The sequence below is a fragment of the Xenopus laevis genome, chromosome 3S (assembly GCF_017654675.1).
Source record: "Xenopus laevis strain J_2021 chromosome 3S, Xenopus_laevis_v10.1, whole genome shotgun sequence".
Classification (NCBI taxonomy): Eukaryota; Metazoa; Chordata; class Amphibia; order Anura; family Pipidae; genus Xenopus; species Xenopus laevis.
In genome coordinates this window covers 104,274,848-104,289,220 of record NC_054376.1, presented here as the reverse complement: position 1 = coordinate 104,289,220, position 14,373 = coordinate 104,274,848, and positions in this window count along the sequence as shown.

Below are 14,373 nucleotides of genomic sequence, written 5' to 3'. Positions count from 1 at the left end.
GGAACTTCCATGCTGGTGTAGTCAGGTTAAAGATAAACATAAATCAGTGCAGTTTACAGGTAACCAACTTGCACATCGATGTACAGTATCCTTGCTTATTGGATTTTTGTGATCCACTAACAATTCCTACAGCTGATACAGAGTGTGAGCCATGGAATCGACCTGCTGTTTGTTGATATCATTAATGACCTCCTTTTCAAAATGCAAGACTTCTTGATAAGCAAGTTCTTTTCACTGTAGATTGACATTTGGGTGTAAACATAAAATAACATTGCAAAAGGAAGGTAGCAAAAAAAGGTTCAGATGAACAGCGAATGGATTATTTGAATCCAATCCATTGTGTCTTTTTAGAAACAGCCTTAGAAGGCTTAACTATTGTTTAAAATTATGATTTCTGCAGCTTTAAAGTGCTTGTCTGTCCTGGATATTGTATGTAACACTTAGAGCGAAAATAACCATCATTCTCTGAAAGCTCCACATTATACTAACCTTTTGCAGTCTATGTGGCGACATTAATTACACAAATAATGTTTATTGTTTTCTCCAAAGTAATTAAAAGCCTAATAATGTAATGCATTGTGGAGTAAAGTGTTTACTTTAACGTAGAAATTGCATGCTCTCATGCACAGTACAAAGGAAGAAAAACAGTACAGAGAAGGCTGTGGAAGACCTTCCCTCTGGTTTTTCTTGTTTAACTGCTGTAAGCAGAAATAGGAGAATTAACCCAGTTGGGTTTTGGTGGTGCTTAAAACTGGAGAATAGCATATTTTCAAAAGCCCAAGAGATGGCTAGATGATAAAAGATGGTAGACTATATACAAATGTAGCACATGCTCACAAAAGGGAGAACTAATATCTTTTGGTACCAAAATTAAATAAATATTTACAAAACTGCCCCCACTGGCTGTATTACTTTTGGAGTTAGAGAATCCAAACACTTGGGAAAGAGCGATGGCTCAACTTAGACCTTGGGCTTTGTACTAAAGGATTCTTCTTGATATGTGGAGGGCACTCAGTCTGAATGACCCAAATACATGAGTGCCTGCATTTGCTTGTATACTTAAATGTATACTGGAAAAGCTAATTTACTGGTTTTCGATTTTTATGGTGCCTTCAGTACATGATAAGGAAAACTTTAGGCATATATCCCTATAACCATACTGACCTTTTCATCACCATGACCTTGTGATATATCTCATCATGGTTAGTTTTTGGCACAATACAAACTTTCACAGAACTACATTTCTTGACTATGTATTAATGAGTTGTTGTGCTGGCAAGATACCAATGACATTAATTAAATTTTGGTACTTGCCAAATTATTTTATACATATTTAATAAAATAAAAAAGTCACCATGACGCTTAAAGAATAAGGAAACAGCTCTTTTGAATTTTCCTACTCACAATTTTTTAATTGCTAAGAGCTATATCTCATCCATAAGATACATTTTCAATTTGTATTGTCTTAACATCTGGATAGGACAAACTGATAAACAGGGATGTAGCGAACTGTTCGCCGGCGAACTAGTTCGCGCGAACTTCGACTGTTCGCGTCCGCCGCAAGTTCGCGAACGTCGCGCGACGTTCGCCAATAGGCGTTCGCGTCAAAATCGGTCGCCCATTCGACCATTCGATCGCTAAAATCGAACGATTTTCGTTCGATTCGAACGAAAATCGTTCGATCGAACGATTAAAATCCTTCGATCGTTCGAATCGAACGATTTTCGGATGATCGAAGTTCGCGAACAGTTCGCGAACAGTTCGCAAATTATGCCGGTGTTCGCGAACGGCGTTCGCGAACACATCGGCGGCGGTTCGCTACATCCCTACTGATAAATATGGTTCTAAAAATCCTTTAGGAATGAATACAAAGTGGGGTCCCATATTTAAGCCACTGTTCACATTGTGCACAGTGACAGCCATTTGCAAATGATAAGCATCTCTGACCCATTTTGCCTTTCCTAAAAAAAACACAAAACCCTTGCAAAACAATATATTTGTGCAATTCTCTGAAATCAATAGGCATTTTATCACAGGGACTTTTATGCACTGACTATTGTGCATGGTAACTTTTTTAGTGCAGGATACATAGGAGTCGAAGGATGTTTTTCAAAATACATTAGGTTATAATTTTTTTCATGGCAAATTTTTGCAACGGTTTCCCTAAAATATTCACTGATTACAAAATTCAGAAATTCGCCACAAATCCATACGAGGCAATACATTTCACTCATCACTAACATTTGTTATTTAATCTGTTCAGTGTGGAATTGGCATTATTTTTATTGGTATACATTGGTACAAGCAATGCCAGACAACAGCATCAAGGGCAAATAAGGTCTTGAGCTGTATTAAAAGGGACATAGATTCACGGGAGGGGGGAGGGTCAATTTTCCACTGTATAGAGCACTTGTAAGGCCCCATCTAGAATATGCCGTACAGTTTTGGTCTCCATCACTCAAACAGGACATTATTGTATTAGAGAGGGTACAGTGAAGGGCAACTAAGCTGGTAAAAGGTATTGAAAATCTTAGCTATGAGGAAAGACTGGCCAAATTGGGGATGTTCACGATGGAGAAGAGGCACTTAAGGGGTGATATGATAACTATGTATAAATATATAAGGGGATCATATAATAATCTCTCTAATGCTTTATTTACCAGTAGGTCTTTCCAGCTGACACAAGGTCACCCATTCTGATTAGAAGAAAAGAGGATCTGCCTAAATATTCGGAAGGAATTTTTTACAGTGAGAGCTGTGAGATGTGGAATTCTCTCCCTGAATCAGTTGTACAGGCTGATACATTAGATAGCTTTAAGAAGGGGTTGGATGGCTTGGAATACAGGGTTATCTAGAACCCAACCAGTAAGAGAAGCTTTCTATTTAGGTTCCATAATTGCCTCCTTACATAATTCTTCTGCATCACAAACAGGTATGAATTGCTGAAAATCATCTAGTCGGATAAATCCATAATAAATTAGAGTAGAAAGGGCTGAAGTGCATTGTTAGGTGTCAGAGAACCTTGATTGAGAAAGAAACTTTAGAATCAGATGACTGAGCTGCAACTTTTCCAGGTGATTTTAAAGCATTTTAAATATGTGCATAATGCACAAACAAAAACATGTTTTAAGGTAAATTCCTCCTATAATTTAATATAATAACTTCCTATAATTACTTCAAAAGTTAGAGAAACTATTTACAATAGTGAAATTTATACTGAAAATTACAATTTCATTGCTGTTTAATCTTTTGAAACCTCAGTTATTTTGTGGCCTTCAAAGACATTGTTTCAAGATGTGAGTTCGGCTACTTTCCCAGTATTACACAGTATCTTTTTTGCATTCCCCCAAAACTGGCAAACCTTACAATAAACAATGATGTAATGTTGCACCACCATTGCTGGCAATTTAATTTATTGAAAACTGAAACCATTTTGCAAATGTCCATAATATAACTGCTTTTGAATCACATTCTTAAACAATGTCAATATTTTTGGATGTGTATTCACAAAAAAACATAATTTGGTAGAATTTCAGTTCTTTGCCTCATTGTCCTACCTATCTTTAAAAGAATATATAAAATATATATTATATTATTATATAATATATATATTATATATAATATAGTATAGCACTTCATTCATTTCTGTGCAGAGCAATAACTGTATATTGAGTATATATTCAACTCTGCTGGAAAGAACCATTAGCTCATGCTCTACTTTTCCAGACATTATTATATTTAATGTGCAATAAAGAAAAAATAATCCAGAAAGCTCCAAATTATAGGAAGGCCATCTCCATTGTAATGAAATAATTCTAATTTTAAAAAATAATTTCCTTTTTTTTTATCTGTAATAAAAAAAACACCACATTTTACTTAATCCCAACTAACCTAAAACAATCCTGTTGGCTTTATATAATGTTTATATTACTTTTTAGTAGACTTAGGGGGTTATTTACTGAAGTCTGGGTTTTTCCTGGTCGGAGAAAAGCACTATTTTTTCGTGGGGGAAAAAAACCTGAATTTCTCGTGATTTATTATACCCCCAGGCTGCTAAAAGTCCAAATAAGAAAATACTCCTAATCACAATCCTGCCAAGGTCATGTAGACGTCAATGGCAGATGTCCCATTTACAATTGGAAGATAACATGATCTGCGCTGGGTTTTGTATGATAATCTGAAAAATTCACGGTTTTCAGGTGATGTTATGAAAAAGTTTTTGGGCATCAAATCCAATTTTAAGAGTTTATAGAGTTTTTTCCTACACCAAATTTTTACTAATTATTTTATTGATAAATTAGGTAAAATTGTGGATGGGAGTTTGCTCTAAGTTGTTTACTTTGTATGAGCCAATAAATTGCACAACTAAAGAATTGATTCATTTTATCAGTGTGCAGCAGCCCGTTGGATTGTCAATAAAATAATGAGACATTAGATTTTAGTAAATAACCCCCCTCATGCATGGTGATCCAAATTATGGAAAACCCTTATCCATAAAATGTATGTAGTGAGGTCTGCGCTGTTGTATGAGAGTCTATAGGGTAAGCAGCACCAGGAGTAGTGGATCCACACGTCCACTTTAAGTAGTGAATATAGGCAAGTTCAGGTGCTCTATTGTTCGCTATTGAATATGTCCCCAATCACCTAAAAAGAAAGCAGTATATAGTGTAGTATGTCAAATTTCCAATACTTAATGTATAGGTGTTTGAACTACTCACAATATTAATTGTCAGTCTCCTCTGTGAGGTGGGATAATTAAATAGGCAAACAAGAAGGGGCAAATTTTTTTCAAGATTTATTCATTAATACAGGCCTGTACAGGCCAGAGGAGACTGAAAAAAAGAGAAGGAAGAGCGGAACCCTATCACGCCGCCATTATCCGAAAGCTGCCTTCATTGAACACTACTGCATGCGGCACTCCAGATATGCAGCCGTATTGAACAACGGTGAACTTGGGAGAGAGATTCCGCATCAACTTTAATGCTCTACTCTACCACCGTTCGGTAGGTTTTCACGGCCCACAGGGCCATAACTGTAGTTCCTGCATTTCTTCACTGTCTGCAGTATTTCTGTCCATAGAACTACCGCAAAGTCTACAGCATTACCTTCCTCTTTAGCGATCGCTTATGGACACCAGCCACAAAGAGCAAATGTACGTGCTTATATCTGACAATTAATATTGTGAGTAGTTCAAACACCTATACATTAAGTATTGGAAATTTGACATACTACACTATATACTGCCTTCTTTTTAGGTGATTGGGAACATATCCAAAAGGGAACAATAGCGCACCTGAACTTGCCTATATTCCCTATCCATAAAACCCCAGGTCCTAATGTCCTGAGTAAAAGGTCCTGAGTAAAAGGTCCTGTGCTTGTCTTTTAAATGGTCATATTAAAGGGCATAATTATATAAAGTCAGAACACCAGATTTACGCCAGAGTTTACACAATTATTGTATCTATCAATGAATCTTGAAAAGGGCACTTAAGTAACAGGAAGCATGCTTAGAAAATCTTCCTTAAAACCAATTCAGTTAAGAAAACAGTGTAAGCTTTACGGTTTACAAACGACTCGGATGTTTACTAAGTTATTCTAGTGTTAAACATTTATAACTTGATCCGCATTTAAATGGAAATGACATGGAAAATATATTTCTGCACAACTACCTGTATGTGCCTATGTCCTCATAGCTTATATACATTTTGGTTTACTACATTATCTTGTTGCCTCTGAACACAGCATTCTTATACTGTGAAAACACCTTGCAAGTATGCATACAGGAAAAAGTGAAGAAGATTAGAAGAAGTTAAATTTTGGCACGTTATCAGAGCAAAAATGTCAACTCTCTTACGCTTCAGTTCCTGGATATTAAATATTTTCCCTGATGGCAGACTTAGCTAAATAAACACGACATTTACAAATGGAAAGCTTTTTATACACACGTATTAAGGGGGAAATTAGCAGGTTTTAAAACTCTTTTAATCAGGCCAATTCAGTTGAATCAGCTCATATGGCACTGTTTAAACAGCAGAAGTAACAGATTACCAGTTTATAGCCAACTTTCCTTTGCGGCTTAAAGCATTGTTTATGCAAAACTGTTTTCAAATGCTCCATAGCCCTTCATTTGAAGAGCTGCATTTGGCACCGCATGAAAATGCAATTTCCTCTATTCCAGAGCTTTGGATATCATTATTTCTTTGCTGTACCTTGCTAAAATGTAGTGTGTCTCATTACTGTTTATAGGGTCCACCAGCCACTGGAGGGTATTCCTCAATAAAAAAGTAGAAATCATTTAAAAAGCATGTTAAAAACAAAACAGAAGAGTGATTTTAATGACAGGTTAGTTTTATTCTGACATGGTTGCTGAAGACAGCAATTTGACAAACACAGGCTTAAAATGAATGATATTTATTGCACCATGCTGTAAAACTGCAATCTCTACATGAAAAGCTAAGAAACTGCCCAAAAAGCTTTTTAGTGTTTAAACATATACCTGTACCATAAACAGAATAGTAATTTGTATTGATAATGCAAAGGAGATGATAGGTTTAACTTAAAGGAGAACTCCACAAAAACATAACTTAAGGTTTTTGAAAGGTAAACATAATTTCAAGCAACTTTGCAATATGCAGACTTTTCATGATTTTTAATGGTTTCTGACAGTTCCCTAAGCCTAGCCCCTTGCTGATCTGTCTGACTACTTTGCTGAGCTGGCTGACTATTGTTACTTTGTATCAACAGCCATCTGTCCTCAGCCTGCATCCTCCAAACCCCACAATTCCCTGCAAACGTTATTTCAATAAGGAAAGGAACATCACAGTGCAATGCATTGTGGGTTATGTAGTTCCTGCATGCTGTCTGTAAGCTGTGGAGTAGTTGTTACAATTTGTAACATCAGTGTTTAGTCCCTCCTTCTTTGTCAGGATTTCAAATAATGCAGAAATAGAAAAACTTTTAAACAGCTGGATTTCGGCATAGAAAATGGCATTTATTCATACTTTTTGAAGAAACGGGTAACTGTGATGGGTATATTACGGGTTTCTGTGTTATGTGGGCCTCTTTATCAAATTTTGGTTTGGAAGCCTGAGTTCCCCTTTAAATATTATGCTGATTTTACACTGAACACTTTTGAAGCAGAACTGAAGAATCTGTGATAGCTATCACACAGGTCTTTTAAAGTTTTGTATCTCAGTTTTTGTTGTGGTTGTCATTGCAGGCATGCTGTAACTGCCAGAGGAGGAAGTGACCACAGAAGAGGAGTTCTCCCTTTCCATTTGGATGTAGCAGCTAGGGACAGCATCCCAATCAGCCTCCCAATTTTCCTCATGTTGTTAATTTGGTTGCTTGTTATTTCTGTTGATGTATACTACTCCTTGTCACACCTTAGGCAGTGGAATAATTGCAAAATGTGGTCTAGAGCCTGGTAGTCATATGGCAGTAAGCCAGGGGAAACTGGTTATTGATGGAGGTTTTCAAATGCAAGGAGTAAAATGGGAGAGCAGGAGAGTGCTGGTGCTGGAGGGAAAAAATGACTGAATGAGTCGCATGACAGTAGCAAATATCATACTATACTTTGTTTCGGAGGGACAGAGGCAATAGAAAAGGAGGAGGGACGTGTCTGTTTGTTAGACAGGATTTAAAAGCTTATATAAAGGAGGAGGTTATGTTAGAAAATGAGGGGGCTGAAGCCTTATAGGTGGAGCTCTTCACTCTTTGTAAAGAGTCCAGCAAATTAATTGTAGAAGTATGCTATAGACCCCCCAAGGTAAGTGAAGAGGAGGAGGCTAAACTTCTGATGCAAATAGAAAAGGCTGCTAGTTTGGGGAAAGTTATGATAATGGGGGATTTAAATTACGTTGATATTGACTGGAGCAACATTACTGGCAGGACAGTTAATGGGGACAAATAGTGATGGGCGAATTTATTCGCCAGGCGAATTCGAATCCGTTTTGCGAATTTTCCGCCGTTTTGCGAATTTCAATTTCAAATTCGCCCATCACTAGGGACAAATTTATTGACTGAATGTGCAAGTAACTGAACCCCTGGGTAATAGTGACCATAATGTGATTTAATGTTTGGTGCAAAAGACAAATATACACTGGGGCAACAAAAACCCAGAAATGCAGAAAAACTAATTTTAGCTCCTTAAGGGCTGCCCTTCAGAACATAGATTTGGGCATTATGTTTCTGCTAAAAAACACTGAACAGCAATGGTTGTCATTTAAAATTATATTAAAATGTTACTGTTCTCAATGTATTCCCTGAAAGATTCATTGATGATAAATGTAAAATCATGCGCCTGGGATGTAAAACTATGCAAGTCACTTATACCCTTATTGGAACTGCACTAGGTAAATCCATAATGGAAAAGGACCTTGGAGTCCTTGTAGATAATAAACTTGGCTGTAGCAAGCAATGCCAGTCAGCATCTGCAAGGGCAAATAAGGTCTTGAGCTGTATTAAAATGGCATAAATTCATGGGAGGAGAGGGTCATTCTTCCACTTTACAAAACACTGGAAAGGCCCCTTCTAGAATATGCCGTACATGTCTCCATCGTTCAAACAGGATATTATTGAATTAGAGAGGTCCATAGAAGGGCATCTAAGCTGGTAAAAGGTATGTAAAATATCATCTATGAGACTGGCCAAGTTGGGGTTGTTCATACTGGAGAAGAGGTGCTTGACGGGTGATATAATAATCTCTCTAATGCTTTATTTACCAGCTGACACATGGGCACCCATTCTGATTAGAAGAACGGAGGTTCTGGATAAATATAAATAAATATATATATAGTATGAAGATGTTGAATCCTCTCCCTGAATCAGTCATGCAGGCTGATACATTAGATAGCTTCAAGAATGGGTTGGATGGCTTTTTAGCAAGTGAGGGAATATAGGGTTATGGAAGATAACTTGTGGTAGAACTTTACTCCAGGGACTACATCTTGGAGTCAGGAAGGAAGGTTGAAGAATCTTCTATAACTGTTTTTGGGAAGGCTGAAAAACATAAATGTACCTTTTTTAGTTTTTTTTTAATCAAATTGTCCTGTACAATGATAGGTTTGTCAAAGTTAATATTATTAAAATTATGAGATTTCTGTAACATATGTTTAACCCAAGTTTAAGTGACATTACCATGATACCGCCATCCTCTGACTTTAACTAGTGATGGGCGAATTTGCTCCGAAATTCGCGAAACGGTGAAAAATTCACAAAACTGCGCCGGCGTCTCTTTTTGACGCCGGCGCCCATTTTTTGACACCGGCGCCCGTTTTTTTTACGCCGGCGCCCGTTTTTGACTCTGTTTTTTTTTTCGACGCCGGCGAAATTTTTTTTTTTGACGGTGGCAAATTTTTTCAGGCAAATTTTCGCGGGCGTTTTCGTTAATTTATTCGCTGGCGGCGAATCACGCAAATTTGCCATGAATTTGCGCTTGGCGAATAAATTCGGCCATCACTAACTTTAATAGAGACATTTTGAAGCTTTATAGAAGAATCTTACTTTGCTGGATATTCGCATATTACTTTGAAGAAGTAAACAAAACTGTTTCAAAGCTTTGCAACTAAGGCCATCAGTTCTTATCAGTTCTTAAAGAAAATTGAGAAAAAAAAATGTGGTATCGCCATATAATCAGTGCTTTCAAACTAGTTCTGATTTCTAAAGTAAACGGTCAACATTAACTCAGAGAGGCAAAGCTCAGAAAAGTACTGTATCTCTCAGTGGAGCACTGTTTATCCACATCTGCTAATAATTATCACCTTGAGAATGTACGCGAAAATGTTTGATCTATGTAAGTGCTATGTCATTCCTGTTTACAAAGAGTGTTGCTAAAATCAGCTTCTGTAAAACTTACAGAGAAACAACAGAGCCTCAATTTTCTCAGCATAACAATGTGGCATAGCTTTGCTTTTTGGTTTAGTAAACTTAATATGCTTTTGAAATAAATGGCAAGTATTTAAAGATATAATGTGAGTTAAAATGCTGGCAAATAGTAATATATTAATGTTTGTAGATGCTGTATCCCATCTTTTATTATAATAGTAGTGCTATTTTCTAGCTTTTCAAAGTCCAAGGACAGGAAATTAGTGCAAAAGGGTTCATGCTGTTTACTAAAATAAAACAAAACTCTAGATTTCTTATTAAACTACACATTAATACAACATGTTTAGTAATATGCAGAAGTCTTATTGGTAGAATCATGTAGAAAGGGGGATTTATTTGTCCATTGGGGCAACTGATGAAGTATAGGCTACCAGTCACTAAATAAAAAATATTTTAAAAGGTATATTATAAGTCTTGTAATTTTCATGTGTGCTCATCCAAATATGGAGAATAGGCATGAGCAAAATATAGTATTTCACGTAGAAAAAACTATAAACTATAATGATTGGTTAAAAAAATGTTGTATGGTTTGAAAATTGTTGTGTGTAAAAAAATGGTGATTGACTTCAATGCTGACCCTTCCAGGAGGAAGCTGAAACAGTCCAATATGTGGTACTCAAAGGGGTAAGAAGTCGATATCCAGACTGTAATCAGAATAGTCAGAATCAAAGCAGGAGAAACCAGGAATCAGTCAGAAAAAGTAATTAAAGCTCACCCAGAAGTTAGACCCATAATTGGGCATTGAACTCACTGCCTCAGCGTCCTTTTAATTTTGAATTTGGCACCAGACTGTGGCAAGAAGACATATAGATTATACTAATGTTTTGGATAATGCTGCTCATTGCTTACCCAGTGTTTGTCCTTTCATAGGTCAGTATATGACTACAAATGATACAATGCTATGTCTTGAACTAAAAATACACTAACATACCTCCCAATTGTCCATATTTAGGAAAGCTAGTCTCAATTCTAAAGGTTGGAACTTACCCGAAAATGGGTTTCAGGTAGCTTTGTTAGGTGTCTTGATATGATTAGGGCATGGCTAATAGTGATGGAAAAATTTGCGAAACGGCGCCGGCATCTCGTTTTTGACGTGGGTGAATTTTCGTGGGCGTTTTGCGAATTTATTCGTTGGCGGTGAATTCGCTGCAAATTCACGCCTGCCGAATAAATTTGCCCATCACTAATGGCTAAGACAAATAATGAATGTGGTCTTGAATATCCTAATATTTCAATTCTGAATTGTTATGAACTAGTAGTATTAGTACCTCTAAAAAATTTGCTCTAGCGTAAGAAAATAAGAAATACAGCTACTATTACAAATATACTCTGTTCTGGACTAAATATACCAATTCACAATTATGATCAACTAACAGTGTATTAAAAACATTCTACAGCATTGTATATTGACATGTAGACAACTACCAAACCTGGAACAAAAATGACTGCAAATTTGTTATCACTAATCACGAAAATGGAACAATACCATGCAGAAAAATGTTGCAAATGATGTAAACACATATGTGAATAAATCACAGCAACAGCATGCATGCCAATAAAGTTTCCCTAAAATAAACTTTAAAGGCCATTAAAGACTGTCAGGGGTTGCTGTATATTGTAAATGGAGGAATATAAGATGAACATCCCTGGTTTACTATATATGTTGGCGTTAATTTAAAATGCCTGTTTTAAGTGAAGGAACAGTTTGGTAGTGGAGGAAGAGTCAGTGACAAATACATTGATAAAAACTCCCATTGCAAATCAAGGCAAATTCTTCACTACAAAATAGGACTATAGGTTTGCGATTCTTGGCCCATTGCCAAAGGCTTTTATCATTATAATCATGCTTGTCTTCAATTCTTGTTTTCTAAACCCCCTGCTGCATTGCTGTATTTTATGTTGTCACTGGCAACCTTTACATTCCAATTACTCTTCAGACATACATGTTTTTCAACACTGAGATAGACTAGACAAAGTAAGGTTCAAGCTCCCAAAAATATTGTAGGTTGGTTCAATTAAGCAAAAATTCAATTACAACACACAAAAATTCTCTTTTATGTGGTCAACCCTTTTTGTGTTTAAAAAGTCACATTTGAACACCAAAGGTTATGTGAGCAAACCTTTCTTTAAGAAGATTGCCCATTCGAAGATCATATCACAATAGTAATGTAGACTATTGAGTTGTATGTTTCAGACTTAGGGGCAGATTTATCAAGGGTCGAAGTGAATTCAAGGGAATTTTTGAAGTAAAAAAAATCTAAATTCAAAGTAATTTCTTGGATATTTCGACCATCGAATAGGATACTACGACTTCAAATTTACTTCGAATTCGATTCGAAGTAAAATAGTTTGAATATTCGAATATTCAATAATCTAAGTACTGTCTCTTAAAAAAAAATTCGACTTCAAGGGGCAGATATATCAAGGGTCGAATTGAATTCGAGGGAATTTTCAAAGTAAAAAAATTCGAAATTCAAAGTAATTTTTTGGAAGGATTTTTCACCGAAATCGTTCGTATTGTTTGTTTTGAACGATTTTATTTTGATCGTTCGATTGCCAAATTCGGTGAAAAATCCTTGTGTTTTAAGTGTTTTAATTCGACCCTTGATAAATTTGCCCCCAATAGTTTGCCAAATTAAACCTGCCGAAGTGCTATGTTAGCCTATGGGGACCTTCTAATGCATTTTTCTAAGTCTTCACACTTTGAAGTAAAATCATTCGTTAGTACGCTAAAATCGTTCGATGGTCGAATTTCGAATTTTTTTTTTACTTTGAAATTCAACTCTTGATAAATCTGCCCCTTAGACTTTAACAAAAGCTCCAGTAAATGCCAAATGCTAGGGCACCCCCAAGAATTATAATAACCTACCTGATACCCCAGGCATGTTAGCAGAAAAACGCAGAAATCTGGGTCACTAGCGTGTTATCCGCTTCCCCTTCTTTTTTCAAAACCCAGAAGCGGACACAAATGCAGCAGAGCGAAAAGTTCAGCTTTGAAATCTCTCACACATGAACATCTGTGCATAGAAAGAAGGGAAGAAGAGTCTGATGCAGTTTTCCACAAACAGGAAAACTGGACCGGGGTATCAGGTCATTACAATCCTTGGGGTGCTCTAAAATTTGGCACCACCATTGACTGGAGCTTTCTTGTACTTCAAGCCTTTTTGTTATCTAATTTTTTTATATTGGCTTTATCATAATGTAAACAATATTGAGAGATTATTAGCGAATACAATGAGAGATGGAAGAGCATGTAAAGAATGTATGGAGAAGAAAAGTAACACATTAAAATTTAATAACAGCTTAATAAGGCTAAAAAGAAATAGTCAAATGTAATTACAAGCTATTATCTTCATGCTATTTGCTTTAATGTATTTGAATCTCTTGTACCAACTGGGTTTGAATTGAACTATAGTGATGGGCGAAAAATTCGCGAAACTTCGGTAGCTTTTAGATGGCAAACTAGGGGGTCGAAGTTTTTTTTAAAGAGACAGTACTTCGACTATCGAATGGTCGAATAGTCGAACGATTTTTACTACGAATCCTTCGATTCGAAGTCATAGTCGTAGTCGAAGGTCGAAGTAGCCCATTCGATGGTCGAAGTAGCCCAAAAAAAAGTTTTTTACCTTCGAATCCTTCACTCGAAGTTAGTGAATCGGCCCCTACTTATGTGTTTTATGCCTATTCTTTTGTGTATATTAGGCTGTTATTTAATAGATTCAAAAAATAAAAATTAAAACAAAAACAATAAATGAGTAATTCATTCTGATTGCAGGTAAAACTGATATTTAACCCCATAAAAGACAGGTGTTCTTCATGCATGAGTGCTGCTGACTAGTAAAACAACCTTGCCCACACAATATTTGTGCAGTGAGCAATGATAATTTATTATCATCACCCCCATGCTTATTGCTGAGGCATGAAGGAAACATTGTCAAACTGCTCTGTTGTGTCTTTCATGGGCAGTTATTTATCTTTGCTGTCATTTACATATTGACATGATTACTGGTCTAACTAGTGTCATTCCATAAGAAAACTATTTAATGCAGGTAGTAACAATAAAGCCCTGTACCCAGACCAGGCTTCAAAGTATCCTAGCACAAAGGAAAGAAAAACTGTGATTTTTGTTAAACATATAATGTATAACTGAATGAAACATTTTGACTATTTTGATACACATCCTAGAAACCCCTGGGATTTTTTTTTAAAAAAAAAATATGACATGTAATTAGGACATCAAGGGGGTTATTTACTAAACTCTAAATGCAAAAATCCTGAAAACTGTGTGATTTGTTTTTATAAAATCTGACTTTTAAAAAAATCACAATTTTTTCAGAATTTATTAAACCCAGAGGATGGTAAAGTCCAAATTAGAAAATCCGTATCTCAGGCCTGTCGAGCTTGCATATAAGGCAATGGGAGAAGTCCCAAGGATTTTTTGATTGCGTTGCGTTTTGTGCAATACCCCAAAGTTTTCAGAGTTTTCAG